This window comes from Vidua macroura, chromosome 3 (assembly GCF_024509145.1).
Source record: "Vidua macroura isolate BioBank_ID:100142 chromosome 3, ASM2450914v1, whole genome shotgun sequence".
Taxonomy (NCBI): Eukaryota; Metazoa; Chordata; class Aves; order Passeriformes; family Viduidae; genus Vidua; species Vidua macroura.
The window spans coordinates 76,985,590-77,007,262 of record NC_071573.1 but is presented as its reverse complement, the minus strand read 5'-3'; positions in this window follow the sequence as shown (position 1 = coordinate 77,007,262).

Here is a 21,673-nt window from a genome sequence, read left to right as displayed (position 1 = left end):
AGCCTTTTCCTTTCCCAAGGAACAAGAGCAGAGTTGTAGAGGGTCCAGAAGCATGCTGCATTTGGGTCCTGTGAGACTGCTTCCCCTGATAAACCTGAATTTGGAAACTGCTGTACTGAGGAACAAGAGCCTTTGGAGAACATACTGTCTCTTTGTTGATCATTCTTCAGTCTGTTAGTATATCACATTGTGCTGCAGACCTTCCCCTGGGAAGCTTGAGCAGGACAAGCCAGTGCCATCATCCTGTGATAACATCTGGAGATATTCTGAAAGGAGATAATTTGCCTTTCTCACCTATGAATTAAAGGAGTGTCTTTGTGTCTGGGTGCAACAACAAGTATCCGCACATATAAGCTCCTTGTTGACTTCAATTCTTTGTAAGATTTAAAGCTTCAATTTTGCCTAGGATGTTTGTCATACTAAAAACTGTGCACAGAAGAGCCTGACCATAAGGGCAGCTAATTTGTATTTTAGTTAATTAGTTGTAAGTGACAGATAAACTCTAGCAATATGCTCCAGTGAGGTTAGTATCTTCCTGTTCTTATTCAGCACAAGTGACATCTGATCACTTCCATCTGTGACGGTCCTAGATTCTTCTTTCAGCCCAGCTGAGGTGAAAAATCAGACCCAGTAGATTTCCTGTTTCTGTATATTACCTCCTCTTACAGTCAGTCTCAATCTCTCAGCTTCTTTCTGTGAAAGAGCATGAAAGCATCTCTTCTCTCAATCTCCCTTCTGTGTTAGGAGGTAGGAGGGGAAAGGATAAAAGAGCAGATGCAATAACCCTTATTTAGTTCTGAAAGAGAAACTACAGATTGCAATGGCAGGAGTTCCAATGCTTTCACCTCTAGATCCAGGAAGTGGAGTGATGTGGAGCATCACTAGTGACAGGAAAGCTGCCAGAGTGTATGGGAGAAGGTGTTCCTTGAAGTAGAATAATTTAAGAATTGCATCTCTCAGGAGTACAACCCTCTGCAGATTTCCCTCTTTGTCATCTTTCACGTATTCTCATACTCTTGCCAAGTTTCCATGCAGAAATACTGCCACTTCTGTCCTGGTCTGTGGATTTACCTCTCCCCAAAACTGATCTCTCATTATCCACTGCAAGTAAACCAGATTTCTGGCAAGTAATACACATACTAATTTGTGGAAGCTTGTTTTGTTCTCAGATACTTGATACTTGCCAGATACACTTAATCACAAGACCTTGCATATTTTATCCCCTTTAAATATGAAAGTGCATGTGATAGTGTGTTTCATGGGTAAGTAATGCTTTATTCAGAATGCATTTCCTTTTGGCTTGAATTTGCCAACTATAGTTTCAAGATGTGATTTCTTTCATATTTACCATAATGTGGTGAAGGTTAATAGAAGTACCTAACAAACTGTCTTTCTACAGCCAGTTCTGGTTTGTGTAGAGTAATAATCTTCTCATACAAATGCAGGGATGATGCAAATCCTCTATAAAATTAAACTACGTGTCTGTAAAATGAAGAAAAAAGGCTTTGCTGTAGGAGACCCTAAAGGGCAAGCTAACCTCTGCTCGGATCAGTAAGTATGACAAATATAAATTACAGTATTGCAATATTGCCTCTGGTCCCCTTCTGTCCTTCATGCAACCAGATTAGCTATCTCTATCCCCATGAAAACATTCACCACAAATGGATAATCTCACCCCCTACACCACTGAATAGTTTATTTTCTTTTAATTAATATAATTTCACATGCATTTGCCAAGCAAACTCTTAGTTGTTTCCCATCTAAGGCCTCAGTTCAGATAATGTTTTCCTCATGTAAGTGGTTCCATTGATCTAGATGAGAGCTAGGTGATACTCCAACTGAATGAGAGTGACACTCTTGACACTAAGTATCTTTCATGCTCTTTCAGGTGAAAAGCATTTATTTTCAAGAAAGACTTTATTTGTCCTTTTGCACATGTTTTTCTTGTGAAGGTGATTTGAACTGTAGTGATAAAAAGAGCTAAATGGTGCAGTGGGGTGTGGTTTCTTATACGTCATTTTTTTGTGTGTGTTACTTCTTTCTCATAAATAATATGGCAGCTGACTACAACAATTCATCTGTCATTGTGCTGCCCAGTTGCTTAGAGTTAGGGTTTCTAATCCAATGCATGACCTTTCTTAATTCTGGCTACCCAGAATAATCTTTTGCTACATTGTTGTCTACAATTTATCAGATTGGTAACAAATATATTTTCATAGTACGTATCTTGGAGCATCCTATAACTTCCTTTGGTTTATGATTAAATTAACCATTTATTTTCTAATACACTTTGTTTTCTGTCTCAAAGCTAGACTGCAATTTTAGGTGTCTGCCTTGCACTCTAATTATTTTGGTCTTAACAGTCTTCTTTGAGTAGACTAAAAAGACTGTCTTGTATAAATTTATTTGAAACTTTATTTTTTCCCTTCTAATAGTACAATTCAAAACATTAAAATCATCTGTGATACATGAATAACCAACATCTTCTGTTGAGATACATGAATTAACATGTTCTATTTCCTTTCACTTTTAAAGTTTTTTTTCTTTATTCCATTTTCAAATATAATCAAATATACAAATAATGTTACAGGAATGGAAATGAATAAATATATCTGGCAGATTGAACCTTAAAACCAAAAAAATTCAGATTTATGCTCTCTGTGAGGTAATATGATTTTGTATTTCTTTCACTTATTTCATTCATACACTACCAGAAAAATTTTTATAACTGCTGTATTACTGTAGTAAGCCCCACAGTAAGAAATACACTTACCTAAGTGAACTTCCAGTATTAAGGTTTAAAAAAAATTAACAAAAAAGTAGTCTACCAGAGCCAGGGCACCTGCCACGGATATTTTAGAAGAAATTTACCTCCTGAATTCCAAGAGAAAAGATCTACACTTCTTTTCCCTTCTTCATTGTTAACATATATCTTCCTAATCATCCCATATGGGTAGTGGGAGTTTGTTTTTCCCCCAAATGGTCACAGACTTGTCAGTGAATGTTGCTACACAACAAGCAAACAAACAAACAAACAAACAGAAATACCAAAACAAAACCACCCAAAAAATTTGCCATTGTGTGCCTCTTAACACTTACAGTCAAAGGATATGGCAGGCTGAAAGAGAATTAAGTCACCTTCTCATTTGGTAAGCTGAAAATGCCCTCCCGGTATTCCAAAATGTGAAATTATGGCACACCTCTAAAGCTGGCTGGTGCACTGCATGACCAGTTTCAGCCTTTGCTGTCTGGAGCTCTGTCCCAAACCACTCTTCCCCAACCTGGCCTTAGCTTTGCTCCTCGCTGGGATTTGCAAGTCAGTGCTCTGAAGGTTTTCTTGGGGCACGCCTATGCAAAGACTTTCCTCTCTCAGAGAGAAGCAGGGAGGCTTTACTGCTATTCCTGCCCCTTTATCCTGCCATATAATGTGCCTTGCAGATAGCCAGCTGTAGTATAATTAAACTAGATTTTAGGTGCTTAATCAGGCTCAGTAAAATACCCTAGTTTATCACATTCCTTCCTGCTGAAATCAGAACATAGCTTTAAGTCTGCACTGCCTCTACTGTACCTGTTAGTAACTGCTGGCAGCTGGCAAGAGCTTCATCTGAATTTGGATTCACTAGGAGATTATTTAAGATACTTTTCTTTCAAAGCAAGTACTGTACCGTATCTGTTCATACTGAGACTTTTCAGTACATTTATTTGTCAAATATGCATATGTATGTGTCTACATACGTAATTTCCTCATAAATTCAGTAGTCTTAGATAAATGGAATGTAGAGATAATACAGCTTCATGCACAAAACACTGTTTACAGAGGGCCAGTCTCTTATCTCCTGTGAATTGACATAATTGCAACAATATTATGCTGGTTGGGGCTTTTTGGCAAGAATTCATGACAGTTACATAATTCATTACAGCCTATTCTAACCTACTGAAATCTATGCATATTTTTAGGAGTAGTTTGTACATTCTCACTGATTTCTGCTCTGAATTCCCTATTGATATGCCTTCAGGTTCCCCCTTGGTATGCTTCTGTCACTGTGTCAGAGAGTCACTGTTGCAATTCTTCCACCTATCCAATTCTCATAGAAGTCAGTGCAGTGCTTAGATGCACATATGTAATAGGGCTGGATGTTGGTCAAAGCACAGTAGGTCCTGAGCTCTCCTAAGAGTCCTCCACACACGCTTCCAATTACCAAGTGTTGTGAGCCTGAGCCTTACCTGATGTGAACACCTGGAGTCAGTGTTTTTATGCACCTGCTAAGATTTCTATCTGCTAAGACATCAAACTTATGATGAGTTACACCACTTAAAGTTTTCAAAAATCGTTTTTCTGGATATATATATATATAAAAAATAAATTCAAGTATCTGGATAATATTAGATTTTAAAAGGAACAAAAATTCTGCATTCTTTTGTGAGGATGGAAAGGTCTTTCTCCACCTCTTCCCCCATTAGCTTGCCACCTGATTTTTCTAGGAGAATGGGAGTTGTTCCTGAGGAAGTTTGACTTACAGTTGAGAAAGTAACCTACAGTCAGGTAGGAGATGTTTGAACTGCCTTCTTCTGCACATCCTCTCTGAGCTATGCCTGTCCTTGGGAAGCATCCTCTCTCACCTGAGGGCATGGCAGAGCTACATGACTGCTCTCTCACTGTTTTGGTTCTGATTCAAGTCTGTGCTGGAGGAACAAGAGGAGTGAGGGAAGATTAAGTGTACAGCTTGCCTCCTCCTCTGCCCTGCTGAACTAGGGAGAGGGGCAGCTCGGGGAAGCAGAGTACAGGAGTAAAGATGTAAAAAGGGGAGGTTGCTATGCTGTGCAGGGGATGTACTGGATTATCACAGTGGGTACTGTCAGAGTCACTTTACAGTTTTGTTGATGTTTGGTGCAATTACTGATGGTGCCATCGGATATGATGTATTATCTATACCTTACCTTTTTTTCTCACCTTCAGTTTTGCTGTTCATAGGGAATTATACAATTCTCAGAAAGGTGTAGCTTTGATTTAAAATGGTGTCTGTCTGTATCCAAATGATGAAAAGCTAGAAGAGTTGATAAGGAGGCTAAAATAATAAGATTGTTTTAAAACTACATTTGCTTGTGTTTTTTGCTGCTACATCTGTCTAGCATGCAGATATGTGTGACAACCCCACTTCACTGACAGTTAGGTCACATTAATCAGGCTGCTTTTGTAACTGCTTCTTTTTACCTGCAGCTGCATAAAGTTGTCCAAAGGAATTCCACATCCTTCTGACCAGTGAGGAGACAGCTTTGCTTGGCTAAATTTTGTTTTGCTATATGGAAAGAAATTAGTTAGTTCACATCAAAGTTACACTAACTTCAGTGACAGGTAAGATTGGTGTGTAGCAGTGTGAGCTGATATAAAACTCTAGAACCTGGCTTTCAATGGACGTCTTAACACAGCTCAGAAAAACAAATCCAAGCATAGTATAGCTCACAGAATTGCTACAAAGGAAATAAATGAATGAAAACTGCATGATTAAATGCTTTCATCTGGAAATTTTGGTGCAATATTCAGAAACTCTACAAATTCTTCTAATTCATCATACTCTTTGTTTATTACTAATAAATTATTGTGGTGATGGAAGGAATTCATTACCCTTTCTACACACTTCACTAGTTGCAGGTCATTTATTAATCTGTGTTATCTGGTAAGACTAAAACCAGCTGTAATTACATTGTTAAACATTGATTAATAAGCAGCCCACATCACTAATATAAGCAAGAAGCAAGATAAAAAATCTTTTTAAAGATTTAGAGTAAAATTTGAGCATTCCTTTGGGAATAAGGAAATCTGGATCTTCATAAATATTCATTTTTTGTAAAATTCCATTTGCTTGTACAGCTGTATTTTTGAACACCTTTTGGAAAGAGATTAACAAGCAAATTCAATTACACTAGAGTAAACGAACTGCATTCACAAAGTGGTATTAATGCACTAAATGAAACATTTAGAATGAAACATTTTTTAGATAGTTTTCAACTTACCACACTTTGCATTCTTAATTTAATCATATCATTAGGCATACATTTATTTTAAATCCATTTCTATTTCACAGATTTTAAAACAATATTGCAATTAGAAATACATTATTTAAAACACTGCAGATTCCTAAACCTTGCTTTTGTAGATTTTCAATAAAATCAGTTTGATTGAAGTGACACAGATGAAATTATTAGTTGTCAGAAACTTGGATTATTATTAAGGGTAAATAAGCAGAATGTCTCTGGCACTTGACAAAATTGGGGAACTGATTTTTATGATATAGTTTTATGGGGAATAAATTCGATAGAAAAAAAGATGCTTTTAGAAAAGATGTTTTAAGACTATCTTCAATTAATCATAAATGACAAATCTCATTATAGCAGCACTATTGTTAAGGGTCTGTCAGTATTTCCATTACAAACCTGTATTTCAAAGATTTATAAATGGGCTACAGAAATTAACTCTGGGATGAAATTTGCTGTTCACACTCTTCACTATTGGATTATACTTTCCTCACAAAACTTTAAGAAAATCTATTTTACCTTTTTCAGTTGGTCAGCTTCAAAAGGAACAGAAATGAGAAGTTCTGTTGATTATTTCTTTGTTTATATAATTTATAAAAAGCACACAAATTAATAGATCAGGAGAACTGTGATTCTATAACATAAAGGATCAAGCTTGCCTTTTTTTTCTTTCTGTCCCTGAAAGGATTACCTATTTTAGTTTGAGTTCAGCTTGTAATAGGGCTGCAATAGGACTGCTGAAATTCTTTATTCAGTATTCTAATCCTTTTAGGTTATGTCTTTCAATTTCATTATTAATCAGGGATTTGAGACCTGTTTTCCAGTTCTTCTAAATTTGTTCTAGTCCAGAACATGTTTGACCACTGGAATCTCATAGGACTTTGAAGTGGAGCCTACTATTTCTGCAGAACTGATTCTCTAGGGTGCAAAAATAAGTATCGCTTGAAAGTCCAGCCAGTGTAAAGGTCAGTAGTGCTGTGGCTCTTCAGTAGTATGCCTTAGGAAGGTAGATGTCCTGTCAGGCTTTTGAAGCCTCTGATAGAGGCTTCCTTAAGGGCATTTTGAAGAGGACCAGAGCCATGCTTTGAGATGTCTAAGTACATTCTCTGTACTCAAAGATGTTAGAGGTGATGCAGTCATTCTTTCATATTGTTCCGTACTTGGGAGACAGGACTACCCACATACAGATGTCCAGAGAGGTGGTAAGTGCCCCATTCCTAGAAACATTCAATTCCCTGTTGGATAAGGCTCTGAGCAACCTGGTTTAGTTAGAGATGTTTCTGCTTATAGCAAGGGATTGGACTAGATGACCTTTAAATGTCCCTTCCAACCCAAACTCTTGTATGATTGTATGATATTGCAACGATGATAAGGAAACCCTGTTTTCTGGCATCTGGCCATGGTTTTTTTACCTACTTTGATCAAATCTATCTTGGAAAGCCATGTCTGTGCATGTGGTCTTACACTGGTGGCCTGGTAGAGGACTTTCTGTATCCCACTACTCAACTGTTTGAGCCACCAAATCAGTTACCCACTTCCAGGCTCCCCATGGGGAATTTCATCTGCTCATGCCCAGGAATCATTTAGGAAAGTACTAGCTGATCTGGCCACCTTCTGCTCTAACAGCACAAATAGTTGATGCTTGGCAACATTCCACGCCGTTCTTTTATTTACTAGTGCAGATAGAGATTTTGAGGTTATTCAAACTGACAAGACAGCTAGAGGTTGGTTTGGCCAGAACTGAAATATGTAATCAAGATGAAGTTTGCCAGTTCCAAATGGGGTAATCCAGCTTGAGAGGGACAGACCTTCAAGCTGACAAAGGCTGTGTTACCTCTAGAGCTGGTAGCCTTGAATGACCAGTGTATAGATGTACGCTGATACCTGAGCATCATATATCTAAAAAAAATCCTGGTTTATAAGGTGGCACAGGCTGTGTTCCTGAAGAGATACAGTATTTGGCTGGCTGTCCTGGATGTGCTCTTTAGTAAGAGAAAAATAAAATACTCTTTTATCCACTATTGCTGAAAAGTTATTTTCTTAATAGTAGCCGTGGAATAGGCATGCACTAAAGATCACAGCCTGCTACCTAGCAAATCAGCCTGCAAATGAACCTACTAATTACCACAAGTGAACCTTGAAGTGACTGAACAAGAGGCTGGCATGCGTGATCTATGTGTACAACCAGACAGCAAGTGTCTCTATTGACCACATCTCTCACTTCATCTTACATGGCAAACTTGGCTGGCTGAGGAGAGATAGTACCCTAGAGCCAAAACTCAAGCTGAATTACCAAGACTCTAGATTTGAATAAGTAGATTGAAAAAAGAAAACAAAGTTCATGGAAGGAAGATATTCAATGTACCATGACAAATTTGTTGATGACATGGTTTTTGTGCTGAAAATAACAAACCTGTTGTTTGTGTAGAAGACAGAATTTATGGAGAAGAAAATGCATGATCTTGTGTTTTACTCTATTTTAGAAAACAGCATTTATGATAGTTAAAATCTAGGCTGATAGCTTGATTAATTTAGACCATTGACACTTAAGCTATTGTGGAGAAAAAAAAAAAAAACAAAAACCTTTCTATTTTATTCAAGAATAAGTTACCTAATATTTCAGGTGGAGAGTAATTTTGTTGTGTCACTTTTTACCCATTTGCTGTTTTTCTGTATACAATGTTGGCCATGCTGAGGACAGTAGAAACTTTACAAAATATTATGTTATCTTCTAAGAATATAAAAACAAATTCTAAAAGGGGTGAAACCAAAGCAAATGGTAATAAAGGGAAGTGGGTTGAGTGAACAGACAAAAAAGTATTTAATGAAATTTTCTTTCCAAAATATTCTCTTTTCCAGGTATTTAAACAGTTGTATTTTATTTTAAAAATAAACTTACTGAACATCTGTAAAAGTTAAAATGTGGTACAGACCTCTCTGCAGTATGCAGTGGGTCTCTTCTGCATTTTAGTGTGGTATAACCAGAATTAATGTGGCCAAACAGTAACTTTTTGTAGACATTCATAGGTAAGTGTATGCTAACTTGTGTTTGCTGATGATTTTTGAGACTGAAAGATGTGATATGAGGAAAAATGTAAAGGTTATTTGTGCAGATAATCACTCTTTAAAAAGTTCCATATCTTTCAAGACATATAATATTTTTTAAAAAGAGGATTATTTCCCTTTATTCCATTATATCTGTGTCTGTTGTGGACTAGAATCTCCATTATAGAACTTAAAAATCATCCACTTACTGTCAATAGAAATAACTTCATAGCATGGGTGAGGATGAAGCACACCACTTCTGGTCTAAAAATTATTGATCTATCCAAACTTTAACAAAAGCAGTCAGTGATTCATTACTCAAAACATACCTAAATGTTTGCAGACTATTGTTAGCCAATAGCCTAATCAACACAAAATGAAGAGGAGTTACTGAGCAATGTTCAATCTAAGCATTGCATCGGCTTAATGATTCACATGCAAATGTTATCAAAAAGGTCCTTTAGCTCTGTCTTTCACTGCAGAGTTCATTTGAATATGCTGCATTTGAATGATTCTTTTTTGATTAGCCCAGCTTGGCTGAAGGTGCATATTACACAGTGGTAGTGTGTGAGTGGTCAGGGCTGGCACAGTGCTTGGTGTACGCAATAAGAAGTCTTTGGGGTCAGAAGCATAAGAACAAAAAAATTACTGATGGAGAAATTCCTTCTTTCTTCTAGACATACAGAAGAAATCACAAGACCCTGGAGACTGAGCAGAGAACCACATCTGACTGTGTTGTCCATACCCTGCTTGTATGAGTAGCTGCTGAGTTGTGTTTAAATCTTTACCTGTATTATTTCTCATGCTCGCTGCCTAAAACTGAAAGCCTCCATGAATGCACATTAAAGGATTTCTTGCTATGAATAGGGCTGAAGTTAGGAGAAGAACTGGAAAGGAAACAGCCCTATAGGATACTTTGGGATGATTGGAAAGCACGATACCAACTTATGAGAATGTGTGGTGTCACTGATTTTGATGCACAGCCAGCAGGCGGTGGCCACCCTTCTCCCATACGCACACTTGTGCCTTCTGTGGGTACAGTGCTGTGCCAGGCAGGCTGAAGTTTAGTGAAGAGAGAAGCTCTGGTGTGCCTTTGAGGAAAATACAGATTGTCCTGTTGTACCTTCTGTTGCACATTTTGAACAAGTGTGTTGAAATCACCACAGCTTTTAGGTGAATTTCATCAGCCAAGTGATGTACCTGGAAATGTTATGATATAAATTCTGCCTGTTTGGTTGTCTCACACTATCTGTTTCTTTCTACTAAAATTATATCCTGTCCTCTATAACAGATCATGGATCTAAGCACAAACATGTATTTGGCATCTTATGGGGGTATATTTGCAGAGAACCTGGTAGTCTGCAGGATTTTCTGCATCCTAAGGCACCTGACTGATAGTTGTGCATACAAAATGAAGCTGTAGATTGTGCTGAAAAATCTGTATTTTTTTTTTCCTGTAGGAAATCCCCAAAGAAAAAAATAAAATATTTTTCTATTTGAAGGTTTTTGGTCGTGGTGGAATTTTGTTTTCTTTCAAAGAGAAACTAGAAAAATTAAATCAGATTTTTCTTTTCAGAGAAATACCTTAGGTAGAAACTGTTTATTTGCTTATTCATTAATTTTAATAAAGAGCGTTTGTTTCAAAAAATCTCCCTAACCAACTGTAATTATCTATTGAGCATTATTATGAGGAATATACTGCAAAAATCTTCCACATACCTATAAAGGTGATTTAAAAAGCGAAAAAACATCACAAAATATAAATGAAGCTTTTAGATGTGACAGAAAGCAAACAAAAGCTATATGCACATAAATAAATAAGAGACCATGGTCTGCTTTTTACTGTTTACATCCCCTCACTCCTAAAGGAGGTACTGCTCCTGCAACCAGTCCTTTTGCCTTGTCCCCCACCTGAGCTAGTGCTGGCCACTCTAGGCAGTTCCACCTCTGAGCCTCTGCTTGCAATTACAAGTGTGGGTGGGATAAACCACAGATGGTCCCTGTTTAGAGCTGTGCGCTGCTCCTGCTTAGTTGCTTAGTGAAAATGTAAGAAAAAGAGGAATTTTCATTAAAAATTTTGGCAGCAGTTTAGTTTACCTGCTGGACTTGATCCTCAGGGACTACAGAGCTTTTCTCATGTGGGAGAGCCTTACCACAGATGAGGAGAGCACAAGGAGAAACTTTTGACCTGAATTAAGGATGGCCTATTTTAGATTATAATTTTCAATAGAATGTGAATCACCACCATGTCATCAAGAATACAACGAAAATGCATGAGAAAATTCTGTCAATAGAATGCTATTTCCATGGTATATTTTGTATGATTACAGATTGCATTTGCTGTAATAAGTTACAAATGTAATTTATTACAAGTTAAAATCAGGACTGAGACAAGTCATTAAAAATGTATCATATACAAAATTTTGTTTCTCCTGATGAATGTGAAGTTTCTGAGCTCAACTTGCCTCATTAGTATGTGACAGTTCCAGAAGATACTTTGATCCAGAAGGCTAGATATACATGCTGTATGCCATAAACACATTTTAGTTTTAATAACAATCCAAGAGGTTCAGCATATTGCTTAATAAAAGATCAATGCAGTAATATGATTAACCACTCTGTGTTGCCTTCTTTCCATTTGTGAGAAAGATAGTTGAGGAGCTGCAATGCAGTGAATAGCAAAATGACTAATTGACAGGCAAGATGAAGGTTTTCCTAAGGGTTTTTTCTTCCTCCCCGCCCTCAAGGCTTTCTTTGTTGTTAGAATGCTGTTAACTCTTTTGTTTAGGGCCTCTTACCTTTAAACAGGCTTGTGGAAGAGCTTTTCATATTTTTTAGCAGTAGATTTACTTGCTGAGTAAATATAGCTGATGAAAGAAAAGCTGGTGATCCATAAAAGACCAGGCTGCAGGGATCCTCATTAATCTTCCAATAGTTTTTGCTGTCATTCCTCTTTAAAGTTCCTCCTTGCCTTGTAAAGTGTTTGTGGAAAACGTAGGAGCACTTTTGCCTTCCACTAAGCAGTGATTTTCAGCCAGATCCCAACAAAAGCTCTCTCTCCCTTTCAACTAATTTTAACTTCAACTGTGTCATTGGGCAGGGTTCTCAGCTGTGAAAGGGGAAACATAGTTTAACTGAGTTTTACAAAAGGAAGACAAAGAAAAAGCCAATTTTCTTGTTATCTGATGATGGTAATGTGACTACATCACTAAATGCATAAGATAAGTAGGATATAATGATAAAATAAATTGAAAAAAATAGAATAGATTCAAATTTAAAGAAGAGACTGTCCTTTGGAAATCTTGACTTCTCTTGCAGAGATAATGAAGCATATGGCATGAAATTGAGAAAGTTAATATAATTAGCTGTATGGATTATGGTAAGATCATGAGAATATTAGGATGGAGGCCTGCAGTTCAGAAGCTATTCCAGCTTTGGGATTGCTGAGCTGATAGTCTCTCAGCAGGGCTCAAAGCATGGTCTGCTTCTCCCGAGGACTGTTAAACTGACCCGTACCTCTCCTGTGCTGTTTTAGTGCATCCATCAGACATTCTTCCAGTAAGTCTTTAGCCTAGGGAGTCACTAAATCATGGTTTGGGGTGGAAGGGACCTTAAAGATCTTCTAGTTACAGCCCTCTTCCCAAGGACAGCAGAACCTTCCACTGGACCATTTCGCTCAAAGCCCCTTCAAACCTGGCCTGGAACACTTCCAATGATGGGGCATCTACAGCTTCCCTGGGAAACCTGTTCAAGTGTCTTATCACCCTCACAGTGAAGAATTTCTTCCAGATATCTAATCTAAATCTACCCTCATTCAGTTTAAAGCCATTCCCTCCTTGTCCCATCAGTATTTGAAAGATGTTATTTAAAAAGTGCTTGTAGGCCTCCTTTACATACTGGAAGGCTGCTATAACATCTCTCTGGAGTCTTTTCTTCATGCTAAATAACACCAAACCAGTGTTTTCCCTCGGTCTTCATAGGAGAGAGAGGTGCTTCAGCCCTCTGATCATCTTTGTGGCCTTATCTGGGCTCACTCCAGCAGGTCCATGTCCTTCTTGTATTGTGGATCCCAGAGCTGGTCACAGCACTGTGGGTGGATTCTCACAAGAGCAGAGTAGAGGGGCAGGACCCCTCCCTCACCCTGCTGGCCATGCTGCTTTTGATGCAGCCCAGGACACATTTGGCTTTCTGGGCTGCAAAATGCAGACTGCTGGGTTATATACATCCCTTCATCCACCAGCACCCCGAGTCCTACTCAGCAGGACTGTCCCCAGAAGAAGTCGTATAGAATAATTCAAGCTTTTTCATGGACAAGAGATTCAAATGGTTTAAAAGCTTCTTTGGTTTCAAAAGGTAAGAAAAAATACAAACCACCAAAATTCAACTGGTTTGCATCAGACCAAGGGGAAATAATTTTTGCTCAAGGTAAGGAAAGAGAGATACAATCTTAGATAGTATCTCCACACTTTCACTAGGACAGTGCAAAGGTCTTGAGATAGAACATATTTTTGATCCTCTTTCAGCTGTATTTGGCACACTTATTTTCAGAGCTGTGTGAAAGTATTTTAGTGGATCAATTTTTCCAACAAAATTTAAAGTCTTAGGCAACTGGAAAATACTTCATCTTGGATTAAGTTTAATAAATATTTTTTGGTGAAGCAAAAAAAATTTAAAAAAGAAAAAAGAGAATAAGAAACACTGTAATATTCTGGTTCAGCATCCCCAGCAATCTTTTCTTTTGATGTGAGCTTCACTGAGAAAATCAAGAAAGTTCCCTTACAGTAGAAGTGGGGTTACTTCTGGTAACCCTAGTCCTGAAACCTTCTCTGGGACCGTGGAGGCCAAATTTTTGCCTTATTTTCTTTTTGACTTGAAACAGAAACACAATTTTGTGAATATTGGCAGTCAACTGTTTTTTCTCCAACCTCCCATATTACAGCTTTTCTGTTTTTTGTGTAGTGCTGAGATTATCATCAGAGTACAATCTAAAATTTAAGAGGCAGTTTTAGCTGGCTTAGATTTATACCACTAAATGATAGTAATTTTGTTTAAACCATCTTCTAGAATTCGTCTATAGTTAATGTCAGGTCAGCAAAACAGTCTTAAGACCTATCTAAGGATTAGTTTGAGCTCTGAATCTTTTTCTGCTCTTGGTAAAGGGAATTAAGATTATTACCTAAAACTTTGTGTCTTTATGGAAGTGGGCCGAGGTTGGTTGATATGAATCCCTGATGGAGCATCTGCTCTTCTAGAAAATCCTAGACTTACTTTCATTTTTATTCTGTGACCTAGTGAATAGTTATTTGATTATACAATTCACAATAATTTAAAAAAGCCATAGAAAAACATAGCTCTAAATTAAGAACTTACATTCTTCTAGGAGAATGAAGATGTTAAAAGGAAAAGACTATCAAATACCCTGAAGGAAATATTTGTTCTTCTAGAAAATGCTAAGTGTTAATTTGTCTCTGAAATTTGATTTTATTTTCATTGAATTACCTGTATAAACTCTCTATCATTATCCCCAATGCTACAAAATGAGGTTATATAATAAACATACCAAGATAATAATGTGTTCAAGAGATGCTTAATAGATTTATCTTTCTTTGGTAACATAAAATAATGAGGGTCTTTTCTATTATTTGGCCTCAAAGTTATCTGGAAACTAAAATTTCTCCTATAGAAAAGAAGTCAGATCAGTTAGATGCTAAAAATGTGGGTGTTGGAGTAGTGGTGGCTGCTGCCTGAAATCTGTCCCCACCAAGCCTCTCCTGTGGAAAAGCAAGTTGAGATAATCTTTAGGCAGCGCGGTCAGACCCTCACTCAACACTCACCGCAGCTGGTGCAGCAATAGGGGCAAGAAAGGCTCTTTTTGCAGGGTTTTATTCCAGTGAAGGATATCACACGTGGCTGAAGGGAACCCAGCGGGGTAAAAAAGAACAACCATGTGCAGAAGGCAGCTTTAGAAGGGGCAGGGGTGGGGTGCAGAGCTAAGGGCTGGGCAGAGGGGTTTGGTCTCCTGGGAAAGGGGGGTGGCCACCAGGGACACCAATCCAGTGAGGGGACAGGGAAAGGAGAAACCAGGGGAAGTTACACAGGGGAAGTGGCCGCACAGAAGTCCCAAAGGGAGACTGCTTTTCCCCCCAGGAGGACTGGCTCTATGGTGAGGGGTTACTGCCATTGCCAGGGCCGAGGACTTGGGAATTGACCGAGGTGGGAGAGTTCATGGGATGCTATAAGATGCAGCAAATATTTGGGATTTTACAGCTAAGTCCTCAGCAGCTACAGAAATGGCTCTGTGGCTTATTCAGTGTATAGGTCAGCCTTAGACAGATGGCTAGTCCCTGAGAAAGCCTACTACAGTGAGTTACAGGACTGCCTGGGGCAAGCTCTCTTCATGGAAATGAGCTCACCTCTTCTTCCATTCCCAGATTCCTAATTTTTGGAAACACCTGTTTCTTAACCTGCGGCTTCTTAGCTCAAGAGAGTTACTTCAGCTCGTTTCTTTGTAGTCTTGGCCTTGCATATATATCTTTACCTGCTGCGTAGAGATGGAGGGACCTTTCCATCAGGGAAGAAGGCGTTTGCTCTCTGTGATGAGGTTTGGGGCTGTTTGTGAAGAACAAAACACACAGGCCCTGATTGTAATTGAAACTTGTTCCTACTGCCAGCAGAATAAACAAGACCAGATACATTAACTGTTATTTGCAAGAACCATCAGTACTGTGGTGCAGGACCTCCATAGTAAGGCAATTATGACCATAAGTAGAAATCTGTGCCTCGAAGACCTGTAATCTATAGACTAGAACCATGGAATGGCAAATAATACCCACTGGTATAACTTTAAAGGAATGGATGGGCTCAGAAAATTAGGAACGTTAATATAATCCAGTCACTAGTGAGCAGGTAATGTTTAGCAAAGACCTAAAACCTCTTGATTCACATTTTAAAAATCATCAGCTCAATAAGGCCATTTTATCTTCTGGCTCTCTGAGACAGAAAATAACACAAAACAAAACCAAAACATTTGTATAATGAAAAGTAACCCAACCCCACACAAAACAAAAGAAGAATATAATTTGTCTTTTTCGCTGTTTAGTTCCAAGGTATAACAAATAGGACCTACAGGAAATTCAGACTGAGTGTTATGTTCTGTGAACAGGACCGGTCACTCTAGAGGAAGCTGCCTTTGAGCTGGTGGATATGAGGCGCCTGGCATGACTTGGCTGCCAGGTCTCCAATTTTTCTCTGAGGTGACTATCTTCAGCAAGTCCCCTGTAGCCTCATTCTCCCATGGTGCAAAACACAACACTACCTCTGCTGGTGAATGTTGAGATAATCAGTGTGCTAAGTCCTATTTTCCTGTTTTAAAAATAGTGATAATAGAAACGGGAGGGTGAAAGCTGGGTGAAATAGATCTTCTAGAGGTTTTCAGGAGAGCCAGTCAGTTCTAATACCACAGTTTCTGTTCTGTGCTTTCACTAGATACTCTGGAATGTTGTGTGCTTGATCTGACCAGCTCCACCTCCTTCACTGCTCTTGCTGAGGCTAGGCTGAAACATCTGGGCTGTTCTGCTTTTTCTGCCATTCTGATTGCCCTTAGGATTGAAAAACAGAAAGGAAGAGAGCAAGAAAAGGAGTGACAGCAACAAGAATCTGAGGAAAACACAGAAATGTGCTGAAGGAATGAAAGAGGGTAAAGATCTCTTTTTCTGTATTTGTAACTCTGTGAACTAATGATCAGGTGTCCTTTGTGGGTACATCCTGCTGATCATGAGTGGTTAATGGAAATGTTTTGATGACAGCAGTGATAACAATAACAGAAAAACAGTAACAACACCTTTTTGGTTTTTTTTTTGTTTGTTTGTTTTGTTTTGTTTTGTTTTTTTCCTCAGACTCACTACTGAGGCCATTTGAGAAGAAAATATTTTCTTTTAAAGCTTTGAGAAGTAAGGCTACAGATGAAATACAATAGCCAAGACTATTTCATCCAAAATTTAGCTCCTTTTCTGTAATATTGATTTTGGTTCCTTTTTTTTTTTTTTTTTTCAGTCTAGCCCAATCTTCACATAGGTGTTGAGCTTTATTAAGATTCTTGTCATGTGAATGAGTTATTTTTTTTCCATTTTCATACAGCTTTCTTCAAACTGTGGGGGTATTGTTTTATGAATTTTTGATTACTTTTAACAACTGAATTCAGCATTAGGCAAAATTTTCAAGCTCAGATTTTTACAGTAGGAAAATAAGGAAACAATAAGGCACATTGGTCGGCATTGCAGGCTCAGCACTTGCAGACAGATAGTTGGGAAGTATTTTGAAGGCATCAGGGAAAAGATTGAAAGGAAGACAGTGAGTTAGGATTGCAGATGTTTATAAAGGATACCTTTCCAAATGCGAGTAAAAAAAACGAAAAGAAAAACACAAAGAGAAAAAGAACATAAGGGCTTGACATAAAAAATAAGGAACTGCATTTAACAGAATGAGATTGGGTAAGATAAGACATGAAAGGCTCTTCCTTGAATGTGAAAGCAGGAGTCAGGGTTCAGTTCAAGAAAGAGGGAAAGAAAATTCGGGAGAAAGACAAAGAGGGATGGATTGAATTGGTCAAAGTGCCAAACTATAAAAAAGATCTTTACAGAACCATTTTGAATGTATTGAAAGAGAAAAATTAACTGTCTTAGGTCCTGTGAGAAGGATGCTATGCTAACTGAAATGACCAATGACACGAACCAGCTGAAATAGACAGAAAGGATAGAAAAAGATTCAACCAAGAGATATTTCACAATATTTAGACACATTCTGAAAATAAAGATCTAGGGGAAAATCTAAAAAGGCCTAAAACTATTAATCTTCATTAACCATTAAGCAAATCTAAATGACTGTTTAGCTTTAATTGTTCGTACTGATTTCTGTGGTGGTTAAGGGATAGATGTGATTGACAGATAGGTCTTTGTTTTTTTCAGCAAAAAGGAAAAAATGGAGGAAGCCTTTAAGAAAAAGATTCTATTTTAGCCACATGGAATCTGAGCCAACAACTAGATATATTCAGGAATGTATGAGAGATGAAACAGTATTTTGATTTGTACAGGAGAAAACAGATTTGGATGAAGTAGAAGTATGATTAGTCATACTAGATGAAGAATAAAATCAGTTTGCATCTGAAGATAAAATTACCTATAGAGAATGAAAAAGAAGACAGTAATCTAGAACACAGTTTGTAGTTCCAACACACTGAGGTTTCTCCTTTGATGAATGCACTGAAAGGTCAGATGTTAGAAGCAAGAGATGATCCAGGAAAGTATCACAGAATCTGAGACAAGAGTTAAGGAGAGGTCAGTAATATCAAACACAGCTGATAGATTAAGATGAAATGTTTGGCAAAAAAGAGTAATTAGAAACTGTAGTAAGAATAGTCCCACTGTACATACAAAGATATGTTGGACAATAGCTCAAGTTAGAGAAAAAAAATAAGGAAGATTTTATAAACAATGATCAATTAGCTCTAAAGTAGAAAGATGTGAGTTGGTTTTTTTTTTCAGTGGCAAGGTTAATGTTTGTGTCATTGGGAGGAAAAGAGAGCTTGTGGATAAGAGAAATAATAAAAATGAACAATAGGTTTATGGTATTAGAGGGTACCTAAGATTCAAAAGGAGAAAGAAGTAAAGGATTTCTTCTGAGACAGGATAGTAGAATGAAGGGTAGGGTAGAAAAGCATGTTTATTATCAAATGATATCTTATATGCGTACTGGTTCAAAATGATACATACATTTTCTTCAAACACAGATTACCTTAAAATACTCTAGTGAATTGTAACAATTTTCTTGTATGGTGCCATGAATTATTCTTGAGAAATTCTACAAAAGTTAAAAAGCCTAAACAAACCAGGTTTTACTTCCCACTCATTATATATAATACATAACAATGTAATTCTTAAGAAAAAGATCCCTTAATAGCAAAGGGCTTCAGCATTTCTCAGCATGCTATGATGGCACCAAGAATGTAGTGACACAGAAGTAGTTAGAAATATTAGAGTATACAACATTTCTTGAAATCATCTCTAATTTTCAACCATGACTTCACTGAGTTTAGATTTACATAACAGAAAACAGTCAGGCACAGCAATGGTTCAAGGGATTTTTACCAGCCAGGCATTCCCCATGACAAGCAATCTGCACACCTATATTTCTGGGCTGCATTCTCAATCACTTTTGGAGCGAGGAAAGTATAGCAAAGTGCTCCTCAGGACTGGGAATGAATCCTGCCTCACCATCTGTTACTAATTTTGGAGCTGAAGACCCCATGCATTCTTAAATCACTGAGTTTAAAAAGTTGAATATAACTGGTGTTAACCCTCTACAGTTAGAAATGTTAGTGTTAATGCCTAGATTTGGGGCAGGATGTCACTGATTAATAGACTCCTAACCATATATATCACCTGACCTGGATTTCTTTGGGGCAGAAGATGGTATATTTTGAAAAGAATGTTTCACACTGTGGTGACTGAGTACTGACATGGTCTTGAATAGTAATATATTGTAATCAGTCTTTGTTGTAATACCATGAAGCAGCTAAATACTGAATTACCAGTTAAGGGTATGCTCTCAGCTGTGTCTGGTATATGGTGCTACCTGATCTGTGTCCTCACTGTGTGATGGCTTTAAAAGGCCATCCACTGCTTTACAAAGGTCAGCTTCTTTGGCCCTGCACTACTCTCTTCATCTTTTTGTGAGCAGCTCAACAGGACTGCTGAGACAACAGAGACAACAGAGCAGGAGATGACAATTTCAATTTCATTTGGTGTAGAGTTCCATAGTATGGCAATAGTACAGAGCATTGCTTGGGACCGAGTCCTTCATTCTAAAGTTCTCTAACTTAGTAAAAATGGAGGTATGCTTTCAGTCAGAGTAATTTGTAGGTTTACCTTCCTTTTCTGCAGGATTTCCCAGGAGAAATACATCCACAAAACACTGGGCTTGCTGCACCTGAGCTGTACAGATGGTCTGCATGTACACATAAAATCAGATGGATTGACCTGCCCATATGTAGCCTATATGTCTCTACTGCTCCTCCAACTGAGCTGCCAGGCATCTGGAATTCTCAAAAAAAAAAAAAAATACTCAAAAATACTCAAATTCCACCTGGACACCACTTCCAGGAGGAAAAAGAGGACATATCAGGAAAAACCTGGACATATGGTAGCCCTAGTACAATCAGAATTGTTAACTAAGAAAGCAGCCAAATAAAATAAATTGTGTATTCTGTATTTTCTGTCTTGTGCTGAAAAAGTAGCATACCTGTCAATGTGATTTTAGGGTGATTCTTTATTTTTTATCTCTTTTATAATGGAAATTAGGGAAAAAAAAAAAAGACACAGATCTTCTACAGTGCACTGGGTTTGCAGTCTTATTCAATGTCTATATTTTCTATAACATGAAGTTATATTTTTCCTGTTCTTCCCAAGGGTCACTATCATATGCAGTATGAATGTGTATCCACAATAATTTAAAATAGCTACAGGGGATCTGCAGGTCCTACTGCAGTTACAAAGCAAGCTCCCTGAACACTTTTTCGACATCTTTATTTTTTATATGTGTAAAACACAGTCACTACTTTTGTTACTTTGCAGCATTAAGGTAATGACTGTTTTAAACATGGAAACACTGTGTTGTAACAATAGTACAGATTGCATATTATGAACATACAGCACTCAGTGCAGAGCAAATATCCCAATGGCAAGTAACTACTGAGGGTGTGCAATAGTTGCTTTTAAACTGCAACATATTGCCCAATTTAAATTACTTAAACTGATTATTCTACATTCCAGGCTAATTGCCTGCAAAATTTCATTATAAAAATCACAGCTGTTTCCTTGTGCATGTGTGCATGGGATTTTGTTTGTTTGGTTGAGTTTATTCATTTGAGAGAAGAGAATTATGTGTTTGAAATAAATCTTTTTTCTCCGTTCAGGGCAACATTTTCTTATAAATGTTTAACACAAAATCAGTTTAAGCCTATTAAGCCTTAGTGCCTAAGCTTCCATCCACACCAACTCTGTGTATGGGTGCTCACCAACATGTTGCTAAGGAGGATGCACCAGTGCATCAATGCCTAAAGACACATATGGCTTCAAAGCATATTGACTTAATCTGGGCATAATTTATATTAAAAAATGGACAATGCTTATCCTTATTTGCATATAAAAAGCCACAGACATCTTCAGATATGAATCAGAAAATCCATATGGCCTCAGTGGAAGTACATGATCTAAAACTAACATATGGTCAACAGTTTGTGGAAAACAAGTGTTCTGGTCACACCTTTCTTAAAAGACACACACATAAAGCTCATGTGTTGTACTTTCACTGAGTGCAAATGGAATATATGCAATTTTCAAATAATTCTTTATATTCTTTATTTTGGTCTATATCTCTATTCAGAAAGATTAAGTTGTGTTTTAACCGAGCATTTAGCAAGACTAATAACTAATGTTTTGCATAAAATAAACCACTGATAAACAGCTAAATTTACCAGATCAAAATATGACTGATGCCTTAGAAGTCTACTTCTGTTACCTATATAGACAAGGGTAAAAGT